Source organism: Seriola aureovittata, chromosome 13 (assembly GCF_021018895.1).
Source record: "Seriola aureovittata isolate HTS-2021-v1 ecotype China chromosome 13, ASM2101889v1, whole genome shotgun sequence".
NCBI classification, from domain to species: domain Eukaryota; kingdom Metazoa; phylum Chordata; class Actinopteri; order Carangiformes; family Carangidae; genus Seriola; species Seriola aureovittata.
In genome coordinates, this window is record NC_079376.1 from 21,806,861 (window position 1) to 21,825,068 (window position 18,208).

Sequence of the window (18,208 nt, forward strand, 5' to 3'; positions counted from 1 at the left end):
AAATAATGACCACTTTGTCGCTTCTCTTATTCTAAATCTGACATTCTCTCCCTTCTTGTTCGGGTGTGTGTGTGTGTGTAGAAGCTGAGTCAGCGTACTTACAATCATTCTCAAACAATGAATCCTTTGTATGAGTGTCAAAATTTTTATTTTTACTGTGTCATTCTCATTTCCCAAATTTAAATGCAGCTAAATGGTACCTCAGTGGTTGTTTTTAATTCCTCAAAGGAAAATGACAGAGTGAGAGAGTACAAGGAAAAAGACCTTTCATTACATACAGAGTGTTTTTGGTAACCCATTAAAGGTCCTATATTGTAGAGGTAGTTTTCCATGTGTTGTTTGATAATAAAGCAGGTCTAGGCTCTATATTAATACTCTGAAAGTAACAACACGCTCAGTTCGCAGAGAAATGAACACAGCCTATATTCAGACACTGAGCCTTAAAACCAGCCATCAGGACTTCTGTAACTTTGTGATGTCACGACAAAGCAGTCAGCGCCCTCAGCCATGCCACAAGCCCCGCCCACCTGGACCCACCATCCAACCTTGCAGGATTTGGTTTTGTCTGAGTGTTTACCTGAAATCTGCTATAATTTTATTTGGTCACTGGTCACTGACCTGTTGTTACTAGAGCTCCAGAGAGAAGCCTGAGAGAGGAGATGTAAAACTACATTGAGAAGGTTTTTGGTTCTTAAAACCACAAATATATCTTCTCATGGATCAACACTTCAAATAAAACACAGAAAAAGGGTAAAATAGGGGACCTTTAATTTCCCTATTCCTTAATATTCCTTATTGCATTGTCAAGACATATGTCATATTTTAATCGTCAGCATGTGATGTCAGGATATCAATGTTAATGGTAGCCTATACAGAAACGACCCTTCTGTCTTACCTTGTATGTGGGCTATACTAATTACTATAGCAATTAATACCCGAATAATTACAGACCAACCTTCTTTATTCTGCTTCAATTTTACTCAGTAATAACCCATATTTTACAGTAATTCCTTGTAATTATTCTACTACAACTTGTCATTATACTGATTTTACCTGACTTATTTCTTGGCACTTCCTTCACATTACCACATAATTACTACAAAATTAACGGCCTGTAAATTAAAGGGTTACCAGGTTTTTTTTTTCCTTTGCATTTGAAATTAGCTGAATTGGAGAGTTGAGGGACTGTAATACCAAGTGCAAGATGATTTCACCAGTAATGGCCAGAGTGTAAGTTTGACACAATGTTATTCAACCTTTTCAGAAAATATTATAAGAGTTATAGTATAATTCTGTGTAAAACTCACGAGAGATCTTTCTCTGCACGTTTGGTAAGAGCGTCCCACTGCTGCTGTGAGCTGATATAATCTTTCCTGGGTGTGTGAACCAGGGAGGTGAAGGCAAATCTGAAAAACATAATCCTATAAATAAATATGTGGTTTACAGTTCTCTGCTAATCTCCACCATGCAAACAGGAGCCACAGTGAGAACATACATAGATACAGATCATTGTACGTTTTCTGGTGTTCTGGGAAAAGTATGTAAATCTTACACATCAAAGCCTGTTACCAGGCGTTGGGGAGTGTTATTGCATATGTGAAAAAAGTTGTATGAAACCTTTAGTGTCTCCAGATAGATCTGTGTGAAGTTTGAAAAAATGTGCTCAAGAGATGTCACTTGAGTCAGCGTGGGTTGGGGCTGAAGATTGCAAGTCTGAAAAGTAAAAGAATCTATGGATGTTGTGCTAGAAAGAAGTAAGTTTACCAGAGTTCTGCAGCCCGCTCCTAATCTCTGGTTAAGGCTACATAGCTACAAAGCTACATTAACCACTAATAGCATTCTACCCCCAAAATCTCCAGCTCAACTGTTGGCAGTGAAGTTGCATTGTGTGTATAATGTAAGTGCCATGTTTAGACAGGAAGAAAAACATGTGGTATAAAAAAGATGATATCTCTGGTTTTGGTTCAATTGACAATGTCATAGGAGAGAGATGCTAAGTGCCAAATGCTAAAGTACTACTACTGCTACTATATACTACTACTACTAAATATTAGTAGGTTGTAAGGGTGCAACAAAGATGATAAACCTTTAATGCACCCTTACAACCTACTAGAATAACACAGAAATATCATCATCAAATATCATCCCCCGCTCTATACACTTCTAGGATTGCGTCAGATATCAATGCAACCCCTTGGATCAATAGCAACATCAGACAATAAAGAAAGGGTGTATGTGAAGGCCGAACATAGATGGAAAAAAGAAATGTAAACTTGAAGTTCACCACCTCGATATGAAGGAGCTGTTGTTTAAACTGAACCAGACTATCAAACCAACTATGCGAGAGCTGTCTTCCTGCTGTTACTGTCTCATCTTCTAATGACTGTGAAAACTTTTTTTTTTTTTTTTGGCATGATTGATGGTCTGAGATCCAATTTTCCCCTGACTGTTTTACTGTCCGCCCCACTCAGCTGTCCTATTTTACTGTCTGAATTTGCTCCTCTCTTGCTCTGGATCCATTTAAGCACAGAAGCACATGTGTCCCTCCTCCAGTCCCTGTGATACAGTTCCCCCAAAATTCTGAAAATTCCTCGTTCCTATCTTAGTTCCCAGCCCTCTATTATAAACTGCTATCTCATGGCTGATCACGCTGAAAACCGGCCTTTTCCAATCGACTGTCAGTGATTGATGCATCTCTAGCTTTAAGCTGGTTTCATTTTTATTTGACTTATGGATATTTTAATATTTGTATCAACAATCATGTGTCCCCCTGCTGTGTGGAGTCCCTCAGGGATCGGTCCTTGAACCGGTCCACTTCTCATGATATGTGTCATTTGCTGAACCGCCTTTAAGACACTTCACTGTTATACCAATGATACACAGATGATACACCTCCATGATTGCTTAGCGCAGATTAGATGTCTCTTCATTTCCTTCATTTAAACCTTGACTAAACAGATATCCTTTTAATTGGACCTGATAACTTTGCCGCTGCAGTTGATTCGTTTATTGGACCATTACACTGAAATATCAAATCTACCGCTAGGAATCTCAGCATTACCTTTGATCACTATATGACTTTCGACCATCATGTAACTAAGGTCATTCAGTACTGTTTTCAGCGGATCTCTAACTCTTAATTTACAATTTCTCCCCTCTAGATTATTGTGGTTCCTTCTACACATGCCTCAGTCAAGCTCTTGCTGTGGCTATTTGTGTTCCTGGTGTTTTGTTAGTCCCTTTTCCTCTCCTGTCTTCCCTGCAGCTTCGCCCAGGTGCTTCTCCATGAGGTTCACCTGGGCTGTGGTTAAAAAGTCTTTTTTTTGCTTAGAAAGGTTCCTAATCGAGTGAAATGACCCAGAAGTATCTGTGGCAGCCATGATAAGAGCTGAGGAAAAGAGCTTTGATTCCTTCCTATTTTATCTCCTTTAGCATAGGATACACTGGACCGTCCTTTGATAAAGGAAAGGCGATAATGTCACAATTCCTTGTTTAAAGCGACACACAGTTGTAGATTAACCCTGACAGACATAAATGTAGAAACAACAGTGCAACTATTTTATGCTTGTGACTATTGAAATAGTTATAGTTAATAGTTAGAAATAAAAGGTCAAAGGCGCTTCTGCCAGGAGACACTATATACTTAAACTGTCAGACTGTAAATGTCTGAACATAATTGAGTCTGACCCCTTCCTTACTTTTATTTAAATATTATCTACTTGTATTTTCCTTTCATGTTATATTATTTCAACATTTCAATCCTTATGAATTCTCCTTCAATCTTTCCTTGACCTCAAGATGTTTTCCATCAAAGTCAAGGAAAAGTGGTTAGGAAAGGGGATACTTTTTTTTGACCTTTCGACCGCAGCCCTGGTCTGAAAATGAAGTGCTTAAAAGCTCTGATGGCAGCATCAGAAGGGAGAGGCTTCTACATTGGGGATTGCTCGTCTTGCTGCCTCTCAGGCTGAGCTTTTTGTTTTGCCATTGTTTTGTCCTGGTTGTTTTCTATATTCATGTCAAAGAGTGGCACGTAACGCTGCTCAAAAGCCTTCTGTCCCACATTACCTCTGTTCTTGCATCCCTCCATCAGCTTCCTGTAAAATTTAGAGTAAACTACAACATCCTGTTGATTATATATGAGGCTCTGTGTAATCCCGCCTCCAGTTACACCTCTGATCCGCGCGTTCAACACTACACCACTCTAATCCTCAGATCTCGGCCTTTTATCCATCCCCCTGCTCTAACTGCAAAACAAAAGGTGATCGTGCCCGCTGTTTTCCCTCCCATCAGATTTGCTGAACTCACTTTAAAAACCCATCATTATAAGCAAGCCTTTTTACAGACCCTCATCCCTGTCTTATGTTTTGGTCTGGTTTAGTTTGGTCTGTCACTGTGTGTTTTAGAAAGTACCATATAAACTTCCCTAACTTTCTTACTCACCTTTAAGACGTGCACTACACAACACTGAAGAGCACTTAGCACCAGAGAGTTTGCAGACTCTCAGAAGAGCAGATACGGCCTCTGTGTTACCACAACATGTCAGTGCTTCAACGTGCTGCTGAGAACTTAATTTGTTGCATAAAAAGAAGCGTTCAAACTCGTCATCGTGAAATATTCATAAGACGAGTATTTGTTAAAACCACTCGTTTGCATTATCTTCTCCATCAGTGTGTGTGTGTCAGAGTCTCTATTTATTTCTTTGCACCCACTTCATACAAGCTACAAATTGAGGCTTTGTTGCCACTGTTGACATCAAAAGGATAGCCTGCTGCGGGATTATACGGGCTCAATGCCTGAGGCTGTGCGTCTTTTTTTTTGTGTTCACTTCACCAGCAAAAATGAAAAAAACATAATACTAAGATATTGTTTTTTTTTTTTTTTTTTCCTGGCACACATGTTCTGTTGGGAGCAAAACTCAACATCTCAAAACAGTGATCACTGCGTACTGTGCATAGTGGCTGAGACAGATCACAACTGCCGCTTCATCAGATGGGATTAGCAGGGACACAGTAGGCACTCGCTATCACATATTCAGCTCTGGCACTGAATGATTTCTGCTGCGAGTTGAATTTTTTTACAGGGTCTGCGAAACCTGCTGTTCTGTGTTCGAATTTGCAGATGCACAAAATGATCATCAGAGGCCCACAGTGCTACATTTTTAAACTCTCACCTAATTTTCCCACTTTTGGCAGTTTTCCCCTGCATACCAGGATGTGCTTGCCAGGAGCTTATTACAAATTACTAATTACAGCACAATTACACCACCTCATGTAATCACGCAGAATACGAGCCATGCAGTGCAACACATCTTCGTTACTTCTAAAAAGAAGGGTGCCAACTAAATGACTGTATTTATGCTACAACAACAATATGGACTAATGTCGGACTGGGATCTGTTCAGTCTTAGACTTTTGTCAACACAAATTTTGTATTATAGCTGTTTGGAAACAGGACTAAATGAAACACAATTTACCAGGGCAAAACAATAATTCACATATTCCACAACCCAAAGGCTCAGCACATTCATTTCCACACTTTACTGAGTCTTTTGGAGAGAATGTACTGTGGTAATTCCTTGGGTCATTTATCAGTTAGAAACTACTATGCTAGGTGTCTTATTTTGAAAGCACACCAATGCTGAACAGGCTCCTATTCCTTCCCCTGCTGTTCAGATTTTTGTTGTTGTGACCTTCCTAAATAAAAATTTGAAATTTGAAGTGCTGATCCATAAGAAGATTTATTTGTGGTTTTAAGCACCAGGTTTTAAATAATGTTTTACATCTCCTCTCTCAGGCTTCTCTCTGGAGCTCTAGTAAAAACAGGTCATGAGCCAATCAGAGGAGAGGAGGCTCTGAGTCTCTCCTCTGATTAGCTGTTTCCTGAGTGATCGAATAAAAATATAGCAGATTTCAGCTGAACACTCAGAGAAACCAAATCCTGCAAGGTTGGATGGTAGGTCCAGGTGGGAGGGGCTCGGGGCATGGCAGAGGGCAGTGACATCACAAAGTTACAGAATTCCCTATGGCTTGTTTTAGGGCTGAGTTTTGAATACAGGCTGCATGCGATTCTCTGTGGACTGAGCGCTTTGATACTTTCACAGTATTACTATAGAACCTAGACCTAATAACACATGGAAATCTCACTTAGAAAATATGGGACCTTTATTGTGTCTGCCCCATACTAAAGGGACAAGGGTGAAATAGTCATCTGCATAGATTTTGTAGTTTTTCATCACAACACCACTTAAACGATTCATAACTATGCCTCAGATATCCCATACCAAATAACTTTAATGGTACAAGGACAACAACCAGAGCAAAAAGGTACATCTTTGGCACCTGCATATATATATATATATATATATATATATATACCTTTCAGTATATACAGACGCACGCTGTGAGATATGGCTCACAGGGTGTAGTGATTAATAAATACTAATCACATCACTGGTCTCATTGCTGCGAAACAGCTGAGCCGATCACAGTGAAGCATGACAACAATAGCTAGAAACAGAAAGAGAGCTTCTCCAGGAAATTGTATTGTTGTCATGTACACACACAGCACCACAAGTCTGCAGCCAAAGACAGATGGTGTTTTTTTCAGTTAATTAATGACAATACAAAATAAATAATAAGAGCACAGCATCAATCCAAACTCTATTTCAGTCTTAATTCTGCTGTATCTCCCCTAATAAATGGTGTCATGATATTATAATTGATGGAAAATTGCTTCGGCGACGTCTTTCCCTGGTACAGTTTCTAAGATCCAGACAGTAGCTGTGTCCCAAATCCAAACTACAAACTAGTTTCTACAACGTATATATTCATCATAGTAGCTGTTTAAGTACTTAGTATACAAAAGTACCGACATACATGTCCATTTTTAGCAGTCAAGTGGTCATTTCTAGACTGCAACTTTCACCACTAGCCGCAATTTATTTTTATTTTACTATAGGAGAACGGTGTCCATCAGCAGCTCAGCACACTCAAACATCAACCCTACTTAGCATTCTGAGTATACTTTATTCTGTCATTTTTGTAGTGTGAACACGCTGCTTACTAAAAAACCTGCCACTGCCAAAAGACTCCCACTGCTACGTGTTGGATATGAAATTACCAGCCAGACACGGGCAGCAAATTGAAGGTCACGAAAACGAGTGCTAACTCAGCTGATGGTGGAATCACAACAATAGAGCTCAATTATTCTACAGCCACACTATCGGTTCAGCGAGACTCTAAAACCAGCTGAACAGAAAACTACATTTTTAGATGAAAATTCAAGGTCAAGGGTCCAAAGTAGCCTTTGCTTTTGACGTGAAGTAAATGTAGGAATGGGCCAGAGTGGTGTCCAGCAAATGTGTTTGAGGGTTGACCTCGTTGTGAGCATGAATATTTGTATGGCAGTTTATTTTTGTGTGAAAGCTACAGTTTAACCTCTGGGAATAAGAAAAAGTTACAATTTCTTTTACAGTTGCAATAAATCAATCCAGGAATGTCAATCCACCTAACTTTTGTCAATTTACATTAGGGGCAATACTAAAGCTTCAGTGCAGTAGGAGACCTTGTTGTAAGTACTGAGGACTACATCCATTCAATAAGTGCAAGGAGGTCAGATAAGGAAGTGCACAGAAAGTGCGTAGTAAGTGCTAGTGAGGCATGTTGGGGTGTTAGATGTGTGAGGAGAGGAGGTGCTCTGAAAAGATGAATCTTCAAGAGATTCTTGAAGATAGAGAGGGATGCCCCTGCTCTCTGGTAGCATTTGGTAGCTTTGGTAGCGCAGACGAGAACAGTCTGGACTGAGGTTGACTCGTGTGCAGGGACGGCAATACCAGACGACATTCCTAGGAATAACGCAGCAGCTGAGAAGGAGTAGATGGGTGCAGACACAGAAGTCACTCTGAAGGAAAGCGTTAGTGACTTGATTTTGATTCAGGCGGCCATGGGCCAGTGGAGGTCGATGAGCAGCGGAGTGTCATGTGCCGCTGATGGCTGATCGAAGAGCCTGCCGCATTCTGGACCATCTGTAAGGGTTTCAGTGTCCGGTAAGGGAGGCCAGCCAGAAGGGCACTGCCGTAGTCACTGCGCTTCTGTAGTTTCTCTTGAGTGAAGTGATGTTGCAAAATATCAGCACTGCCATAGACCCCTGCTGCTAGTTTGTCTAAGTATAAACATCAAATTTTCTGGAACACATGAGGGTTTTGGTAGCCTATTTGTGTTTTAACAACTACTGAGATTCATACTGTTGAAAACATTTCACTGTATAATTTCCTCACTTGAATATGTAATAAACAAGCAAAAGGAAAGGTTGATGTTCAAAAGCAGCATCAAGGGAGTACTGTGTGCATACTGTGGGCATGCTGAATGAGAGATGTAAACTGGCTGCTTTGAGACAAGGACAGTGCTTTGCAAAGAACCCATCAACAGAGCAATCATCAGGGAGGACCCGAAAGGAGCACAGTGAGATTAAAAGACCTGCTATCAATTTATCAGAGATGCCGCTGAGAGGGAACTTCAACTTTAAAGCAGAATTGGGACATTTTCTTCCTAATGACTGTAATTTATAACAGAGCATGTACAACTCTGAGACTGAAATCCTGAGGGCCAATTATAATGAACATTTAAAGTTGTACCAGTGCGAATTTTACCTGTTGATAGTGATGCCGATCCTGCACCAAAATGTCTCCTTGCGTATGCCATAGACATGCTATCTATGCTGCTTTCCAGAACACCAGCCGGGGGTTTGACTTGACTTAACATCCAGTGAGCCAAACAGCTTTGTCACAGCAAGACAAGCGGAATATCTCATTTCTTGTCCACCTTTTTCATTTCCCGCTGCAGCAACCCCTGCAGCAGAACAGACAGTCACCTATGTGTAGTGGCAATTGACCTTTTGGATCCAGTTTGGGTGAATCTCACTGTCTTAACATAAAATTTCATGAATAATAAGTGGGGGCTGATCTCTTTTTGACCACAGAACCTTCATCTAGACAGTTTTACCCCTGTTTGCCGACGACAGTGACTCATTGCTTCTGTCTTGTGTTTTTTGTTTTTTTTTTCCCCCCTACTACTTTTTATTTGGCTCAGGGGCTTAGGAAGATAAGCTTTTCCAGCCCTCTCTAAATTACAGCTGCTTCACAGTTGCGACATCCCCAGCAGAGCCTGAATGTTATCATTCCACAGTGGCACAAGGAGCTCTCCGTTTTAGATCTCTGGAGCTAAACAGTTTTTGTTGCTAACCTTGGGACCCGCCGCACATCAGCGAGTACGAGGAGCCGCTCTAACAGAGCTGCTGTCAGTGCTCTCAGTGATAACTTAAGCGATGGCTTTGTTTTCTTACATCACAGTTGCGCAAAAAAAAAAGTGCGGGTTGGTAATGGGAAACAATTTGTGTTAGTATGTGTTTGCTGTATTGTTGTCATATTAATGCAAGGCATGAAAATAGTGTAAATGTGGATGTTTAAGTAACTGTGTGAATTTGTTGGATAAATGGCTGCAGTATATGAAGTAATGGAACTAGGGGTGGGCGAGCTGACGATTTCATATTGTCGACAATCTTACGTTCATAGTTCACGTCATTAGAACGTGCTATATGTAGATATTTAATTTTAAAAGTTCAATTGCTGCTAACCAGCCCATTGTTAACTGTTAATGTAACAGCTAGTTTGCTAACTGCAGCTGGTGACGGCAATCCCTGTTCTGCTCTGCAGCCTCAGTGAGCTTGGCGTAGTGGCACATGTACAAGTTCTTCACCTGAACAGAACAAGAGCCACCATCACCAGCTGCAGTCCAACACAGTGGATTACAGCCTGGCCGCAGGACGAGAGACCCGCCTGCTGGCACGGAAACACGAGGCAGGATGAGCCAGGGAACAGTTGGTCGGCGGTGACTTAACTTTCTAATCAAAACATTTACATATAACATATAACTCATAAATACATCAGCTCACCCACCCCTAACTTTAACTATATGAAGCGTTCCCACTTCATGTAGTTGCAACCCAAAGGCACCTGGAGACAGTTCAATGTCATCTACAGTAGCTCTGTGTCTGTGCAGCAGTGGGTATGTACATGATACCATTTTCCTTTTCACTATCATTGTATTGTATACTCAGTACATATTAGAGTTAAAGGTAAATAGGCACTATTCTCCCCATGCTTATTATACTATTTTCATTTCATTATTTGGGGCTTTTTATCATATTTTGTACAATTTGCTTTAGTGTTTTATGTGAACAGGCTGCTCTAACACTGACATTTCCCTCTGGGATTAATAAAGTATTCTATATTAAACTAAAGATATAATTAATATCTTTATAATGACAGTGTGCCATATTTCAGTGTGAAAACAATGTGACAGTGGGAAGCTAAAGATAATTATCACCTGAATCTGCAGCTCCCCTTGGTTTAAACTTTGCAGCAACAGTACGCTACCTGCTCGGCACCGCACACTATGACTCAGTTAGAGACTAGCTGGTGTAAGGAGTTAGAGAAAACCCAAAAAGAGAGCGAGAACAGAGTGGATATTTGATTTATACCATACTATACTAATTTATACACAAACACGACTCTAAATGAATGATCATGTTACTGCTGGATACAAAGATAAGCAGCTGTTTGCTAACACGTTGGACATATCAACTTAAAAGGTGATACTGTGTAGAGAAACACCGGCCCTCGTGTGTCTGATGAAGATCACTTTCATGACTGAAAGCCTGTTCGAAATCCAGTGTTTTAACTTCTCACTTTGCTACAGTGATGCACAAGTGTGCTCCAGGGTGTGTCCGTATACGATGACATCACTGGTGGGTGCGGTCACAGTTACAACAGTGCACATTCCTGACCACGCCCATCAGTGACGCTGACGTGAAACACTGCTTTCGTGTTGAGTTATTCTTTAGTTTGTAATGAAGCCAACATGGACGAGAAGCCCTGATGGTGGGTGGGATCATAGCAGCTACTGAGCCTCAGCAGAACTTGAGGAGGGATTATTTTATCAAGCTGTGGAACTGTTTTAAAGTTAGCCATGTGAGAAAACCAACAACACAATCACTACACTAATTAGTCAAAACTGTGTCCTGTATCTGAGCTAGTGGCTGCTAGTTAGCATGTTGGCAGACATGAAGATATGTCACCTTTCTCCTCAGAGGCTGTGAGCTGTAAATTACTGTAGCAGGCGAGGGTACATCACACCATGAGTCTGTTGTCAGAAGGCCAGGTCAAAGCCAACTAGGGTGTGTGATCCGGAGAGCACTGCACTATGCAAGAGGCCAGGACTCACAGCATCAGAGTATAATGTCTTTAAGAAATTTTATTTATCCATTTCAGGAACATATTCAGACAGGCGGTGCCATCTTTGTGAATAGAACAGTCATCTCAGGGATTTTCAGTGATATTTGTCATACGGTATATTTTTGTCCAGCATAAAACTCTTAAAATCACTGCCCTTTTCCCCTCAGTCTCTCAGCTGTACTGAATGCTCTGTGAGCAGAGAGAGCCTCAGACTCTGAGGCTTTTAAATTGTAAAAGTTTGTTGAAATACAGTAGGGCTGAGTGGGCTGGAACTGCTGACTATGATGAATGATCTCGCCATTAAATGCCACTGTTTTCAAAAGTGCAGCAAAAACAACAACAATGAATTCGTGTGGGAGAGGAGAGCAGGGTCATAGTGAAATTAGAACGCCAGCTCTCAGCGCTCAAAGGCCTATTGAATTCCGAAATCAAACAAAGGAGAGAACATGAAGCATAAAGGGGGGAATAAGGTGAATTTAGCCTTTGTAATCTAACTCAGAGTATAATTTTTCCTAATGTACTTAAAGTACTTTGTGGCAGTAGCAAGAGTTTGAGTCATGATTCAGACACACTGTCGGCCATACAGGCTAATTATTGCACCAGCTGGTTTCGAGTTTCACATGTGTAGCTGCTCCTGTCTGCGCCTCCACGCTCATATTGGTCAGTCAGCAGTGACATCTTAATGTTCCGACTAGTGTTTCAAAAAGGAAAGGAGCTGTCGCCAATGTAAACTCCCCCAAGGCGCTCTCTAGAGCTCCACAATGGCCCTGCCCTCGCAGTCTGCCGCTCACTTTGACATACCCTGGAGTCAAGTGCTCCCTGCTAGGACTACCATCTGAAGCAGGAGACAGCGGAGGCAGGTTAACGAACACCAGCCAAAATGCTTCTTTGAAAAACGTTAAGCTGCAACCCAAAGGCAAAAGACCAGAGAGAGTATATATAACTTTGGGTAGTTATTTTCAAATGACGAGCGCTCATGGTAGCTGAATTAAATATGAATGAAGTACAGTTCAAAAACTCATCAGAATGTCAATATTTTAAGGTAATTGCTGTAATAAGTTGGTTTATTATCACTCTACAGTGCTGTGTTTCTAACTTTTTACCACCCACTGTTCCAGAGGAGAGATTTCTGGCACAACCTAACCTACTTTCAAGGTGCATGGAGAATAGAAATGTCTTAAAGGGACACAAGTTGAGCCACTCTTGTGGTATAAAGCTACTGACAATGCCCAAGCAAGGCAGCGCCACGCAGGTCAATGGAAAGTTATATAATTATGAGCATGTTTTTTTTGTGTTTTTGGTAATTGTGGTCAACTTCATGTCCTGTTGTAAAAATAATCCATGCTGATGTTTAGCATATATAATGCTTTCCTTGTTCACAATTTTAGTTTTGCTAACATTTGCTTAATTATCTGTAGTGGTGATCCCCAAAGTCATTGAGGCTTCATCCTCCCATGGTTCCTCTCCCGCTTAAACGCAGTCTAACAATCCAGGAATCAAATAAATCCATAACATCAGTATGTCCAGCACCACGTACCAAAATACATACTAATAGGGAAAACACATGTGAAAAGAAATGCTACATCAGAAGTACTCTCAGATATCACAACTTCCACATGAATGCACCACCTGCAGTGCCATATATTAATAAGTAAAAATCAAAGTCCGGAGATAGATAAGTACGATCTAAAGACAAATAGAACATGAGTAACAACTGTGTAGAATATGGGCTAAAGAAGCAAAAAAGAGATTTGTTGAATTGTTTTCATATATTGTGCACCGTGAAAAAACATGGAGATGTTTGTCATTACTAAATGTATCATCCTCTTTTTTGAGCTTCAAATCCTCAAAGGACATCTATTCACAGGGTGGGAATTGCTCTAGGGGTATATGTTCTATTTTTCTGCACTGATTTAAAGAAAAAGCCAAAGAAAAAACAGATTTCCTTTGAGCTACAGTTCTCTATGACTTAACAAAACCGTCCTTAACATGACGTCCATTCATCCAAAGCTTGGAGCTCCACCCTAGCAGCTGATATCTCGAAATGCATGCAGCCTCGAGTGTCAGACTCGCTCTGCACATTTGCTGTACTCCAGCAGCTGGGCCGTAGTCACCGTGCATGAATGCAAACAAAAGACCAACTCAATGACAACAGGGAGCAATGATTAAATTCATTAGGGAAATGCCTCCCTCCAATGCACGGCAATTGGAGGTGAAGAAGCACATGAAAATTCCCTGCAGCTGCGCTCCATTCACAAGAAGTGTTATACCGCGTTACAACAGATCAAACGCATCTGACATGTTGGCTCCTCCTTGCTTCTGTTTTGAATTCACTTGTTTATCTGCTGTGTGTTTCAGTGTGCCCGGCTCGTTCTGATGCTGAAGGTGAGTGAATGAAGTCATAAGGGAGATTTTTCTGGAACGCAACCAACCGCTAGTGGTTTTTTTTTCACGTCACGCAGCATACTTGGAGATGAGAGTTTCGCAGAGGCACCACAGAGAGGTTGCGGCTAAATCCCAAGTTATTTTCCAGTTAATTTTTGAACTACAATTGCCTTCCATCTGAGCTATTTCTATGTGAGGCAGAACTGAACAGGAATTGATCCCTTTTCTATTATTTCTGTGTGGAGTTGAATAAAACAGTCCTCCCATTCCTCCCACCTCTCTCACATAATTTCCCTCGCAAAACAAGAACTTTCGAAAATTCCCTGGGAGCCTTCTGTGCACGTCGAGCTTCTCCCCGAGGTAAAACTGGCCTACTTCTGAGTGCATCCTCAGCATCCATCTGCCAAACCCGTAAATTGCGTTTGCCTGCGATTGCAGGTTATCTCATCTGTCAAAGCAGGTCTATCAATTTCACTGAGCAGTCTCGACAGACGGCATTAACCCTCCAATGTTATTTTGGCATCACGCATTGATGGACAATAACTGCTTGTGATATCAACATCTGATGAGAGCTATTGACAACTCTGCTGTGACTGTTAGCAATGAGAAACTAAAGACCTGAATGACAATGAATACAAATGGAATTTAAGTGATTTGAACAGTTCCTGCTCATGTTGTTCTCTTGGCTGGAATAGCATGATTGTCTCATTGAAAGGGACAGAAAGATACTAGGTTTCCCATAATGCAGCATTTTTCATTAGACCTTCCCTGCAGGGTAAATCTTTTAAACTCAAAGCAATCCTTTGTAAAACAGACCTGTTATTTACAGGTTGAAGTCTTCCAGTCCAAGCTAACCTTACCCTAATGACATCATCATGCCCCTGATGACATGATCAGAGTTATTTTCTGGGACTTAGAAAGCTCCTTCCAGACCTACAGACAACATTTACCACTGTTTGCACAGTCTGAGTAGCACTCCTCATGTAAACTGAGTAACCTGGACTTAACTTGTAAAATCACAGTGACCCTTTAAATCCTGTTTAACTGTGAAATTGTATTTGTGTCTTTCTCTGTGCTCCTCTCACTCCTTTAAAGTAGGTGGGGTTCTGTTAAAAAAAAAGTGATGTCACATGCTTCTATGCACCAATCAGGATTTAGCGAGATTTAAATCAGAATCCGAGGACAATTGCTGGGTTGTTTGGTCACTGTTAATCAAATCTGATCAAACCATACCCACACTGTTGAAGCAGATTAGCTGAGATTTAACTGTTGAACTCATTATATGTTTTTAACTTTGTTGTTGTGTATCGAGTCATTTTCTTAAAGTATTTTTTTATTTATTGCCTTTATTTGATGGTTGACAGACTAAAGGGAGACAGGAAACAAGGGCAGAGATAAAGAGAGAGGGATCACGTGTCACTGTACGCCCCCTGACACTATCTTTAATATTACACAGAAAAATTTAAAAGCCAAGTTTTCAGAGTCTTTAAAGCTGCGATAGCTGTTTTTTTGTTTGTTTGTTTGTTTGTTTGCTTGTTTGTTTGTTGGCCACTTGGGGGCAGTACTAACAACTTATGAACACATCACTGACATAGTCAAGTCCAATATTCACTCTTTTAAATCTGTTTTTGGTCTCAACCAACTCCTGTTTCACCAGCTCCTCTCTAACTGTCTGTCTGCTGATTGCTGCTGAACAGGACGTGTACAGTGGCTTTTAGAAGTTTTTAACTGGAAGCAGCTGCCAGCTGGATCAGAAGTTAAACAATGGGCAGAAACATGCAATGAAGCTGTTTAAAGCTGAGGGGAGCTGCACATTCAGGTGATTACTCCAATGAACCCTTTCACACACTGAGCAGCTTTAAGAAAGTATAGATTTCAAATAATTAGAAAGTCTGTGTATTCTTGTTGTTTTGGAAGCAAATCATTCAAATAATGAAAACTAATGGGAAATAAAATTAGCTATTTGTGGTGTGTCCAGACCCTGTCATTGTAGAGCTGGACAGTGAGGCCGACTGAAATAAATGGCAGTGGCTACAGCAACATAAGGCTTGGATTTACTGTAGAGTGAATCCTTTTGCGTCAGTATGATTTTGTTCCCATAGAAAAAAAACACTGTTGAATCTCTTTAGTAAACTACAGGGCTTTTGCTCTACTCTCTGTATTCTAGAGCCAAATCCTTCACAGTGTGATTTTTAGAATAACAGCCATGCAAATGCCGATTAAAGCTCCACTGTGGGAGTGAAAATGTTCCCTCCTACTGCAGTTTAATACTTGCGCGCGCTGTCCCTGGTGCTGAACTGTCTTCACTGACTGAGCGCTACTTCCTACCTCCACGCTCCGGTTTCTTATTAAGATCCCGCAAGTGCCATGATACCACTTGTAATCCACAAGAGGGTGATGATTACAGTGGGTGGTGGCGTTACACGGCTGCCCATGGTGCCTCATGGCGGCCATCGATTCCTTAACCAAACACGCGCACATACACACGCACACACACGCACACACACAAACACACACAAACCTAGTCTATATTTTCTCAGGACGTGATGAAACAATCAGCACATAGGGGACATGCGATATAATTCTCTCTCTCTCTCTCACACAAACACACGCGCGCACACACAGCAGTCCACCCGTGCAACTTAAAGGGAGTTTAATAAACGTCTTATCCGAACTGTAATCACAAGGGAACATTTTGGAAAGAGTAGGCTAATCTCTCCTCCCTCCCCTCCTCTCCTCTCCAATCTCTCTCTGTGTCTTTCACACTCTCACACACAGAAAACCACGCACACATTGGCAGACCAACAAAAACGCGCACGTTTATACACACCCAGGATTAGTATGCGTTGGACACAACTATCCACCCTTTCAGCTTTCTGGATGTCCGCGCAACGCATGCAGGATCTTTCCCGCATATATAACAGTAAAAAAAAAAAAAAAAAAGAAAATAGAAGTGAATCAAATAAACAGTCGCAAGTGACAAGGTCCACTACACAGGTTACTTTCTGCACCTGTAATTGTCCAGGAGTGCGAGCCACCCCTCAGCCCATTAACACACTGCCTTCTATTATAGGTGATTCAGATCCAGAGCTTTAGTGTTAAACCTCAGAGACAATATTTGGCATTAAAATCGAAAATCGGTGCATTAGAATTTGCTGCAAACCCAAATAGAAGGTGAACTGTAACCCACACAACCTACACATAGGTTATGCATGAAAAAGCAACATAATAAACTACTAACTGCGTGGCAGTCACAACTCCTGCATGCATCAGACAATTGAGGTTATTTCTTACCTTCAGAGACGGACGAGTATCCATTGTGTGCCACCACAGGCTCGATACAGTATATTCTGTTCCCTGGTTCAAGGCTACAGCCGCTCCCTTCCCATTCATCCACTAATTCCAGGGGACGAACTGCAAAACCAGCTGCCTACCCAGCCGCATATCGCTTCTCCTCCCGCACTTCTTTCTTCTGGACAATTTTTTTTCCCCCCACCAGCAGATGCTCTGGAAACCTGCTCTTTTTTTTTGCCGGGAGCCAAGCTGCAACGATGAGCTTTACAGCATATCTGTAGCTTCCCCTCTTCAAGTAAAAATAACTAGCTCGCTGGCGTGTGGGCTCCTCTATATATTTCCAGGCGGGTTTTTTAGAGAGTGGAACAGGCGCTTTTCTATGTTCTTCCCGCGGTGCAGTAAAGCCTATAGTTACTTGTCAGTGAAAACACAATATGTCCTTGTAGTGGTTTTCATCCCTTTGGCTCCTAATCGCTCATCGAAGAAGTATGCAAAAAAAAAAAAAAAAAAAGGTGAAATAGTAAATCCGAAAGAAAGTTTTTTGCTGTTTCCAATAATTAGTTATTTGTTTGTCCAGGAGTACGCAGATGGAGACACTCGGTGCGAAGTCTCTGCGCTAGACTGACTGCAATGGAGCGGCGGATAACCCTAGATGGCACAAACTCCGTGGAGTATCACGCAGCCCACCGGGAGGAGAGGCAGAAGGGAGGGGGGGGGGGGGGGCAGATGCCGCCAGGTCAGCCACAACCACAGCAACTTTTACGCGAACGGACACACGAGCGAGATTGTAGCGATGATTATGCGCAAAAAAAGCCACTTTGGCACGGTCCGTATGTGCGTGTGTGTTTATGTGTGTGTGTGCGTGCGCGCGCGCGCAATGTTGTCTGCAGGAGCTTAAGGACCGACCACGGATTAGTGTGTGCTTAGGGGTGTTAAGCGTTCACAGCAACAAAGTAGCCTATCAGGGCTGTGGGCAATCTCGCTATTTTATTGTTTGTCAGTCCTTTGAAATTGTAGTGCGTTGTTTCCCGCAGCAGGCTGAGCAGAAGCTGTTGTTGTTGTTGTTGTTGTTGTTGATGTTGTTGTTGTTGTTGTTGTTGTTGTTGTTGTTTTGTTCAGTGCTCAAACTGCTGCTTGCATCGTGTTCGACCTTCAGAAATCACCAGAGTTCACTTCCATGTTTGTAACATTTAACGGGGAGGGACACAGCTCCTGCAAAGCCAGTGAAGAAAGAACAAA

General features: G+C 41.5%; 1 protein-coding gene across 4 annotated transcripts in view; it reads right to left on the reverse strand.

The window, feature by feature from the left end:
• LOC130179910 (leucine-rich repeat and fibronectin type-III domain-containing protein 2) overlaps positions 1 to 17,650 on the reverse strand; it is a 153,652-nt gene extending 136,002 nt beyond the window's left edge. For 2 of the 4 annotated variants that reach the window (XM_056393053.1, XM_056393051.1), the window contains exon 1: positions 16,970 to 17,649. The gene's annotated coding sequence lies outside the window, so the exon portion shown is untranslated. Of the gene's footprint in view, positions 1 to 1,307; positions 3,521 to 16,969 lie in introns of those variants that run through there. The other 2 variants (XR_008829343.1, XM_056393052.1) reach the window with 2 other exon arrangements.
• Between the last annotated feature and the right edge of the window lie 558 nt (positions 17,651 to 18,208).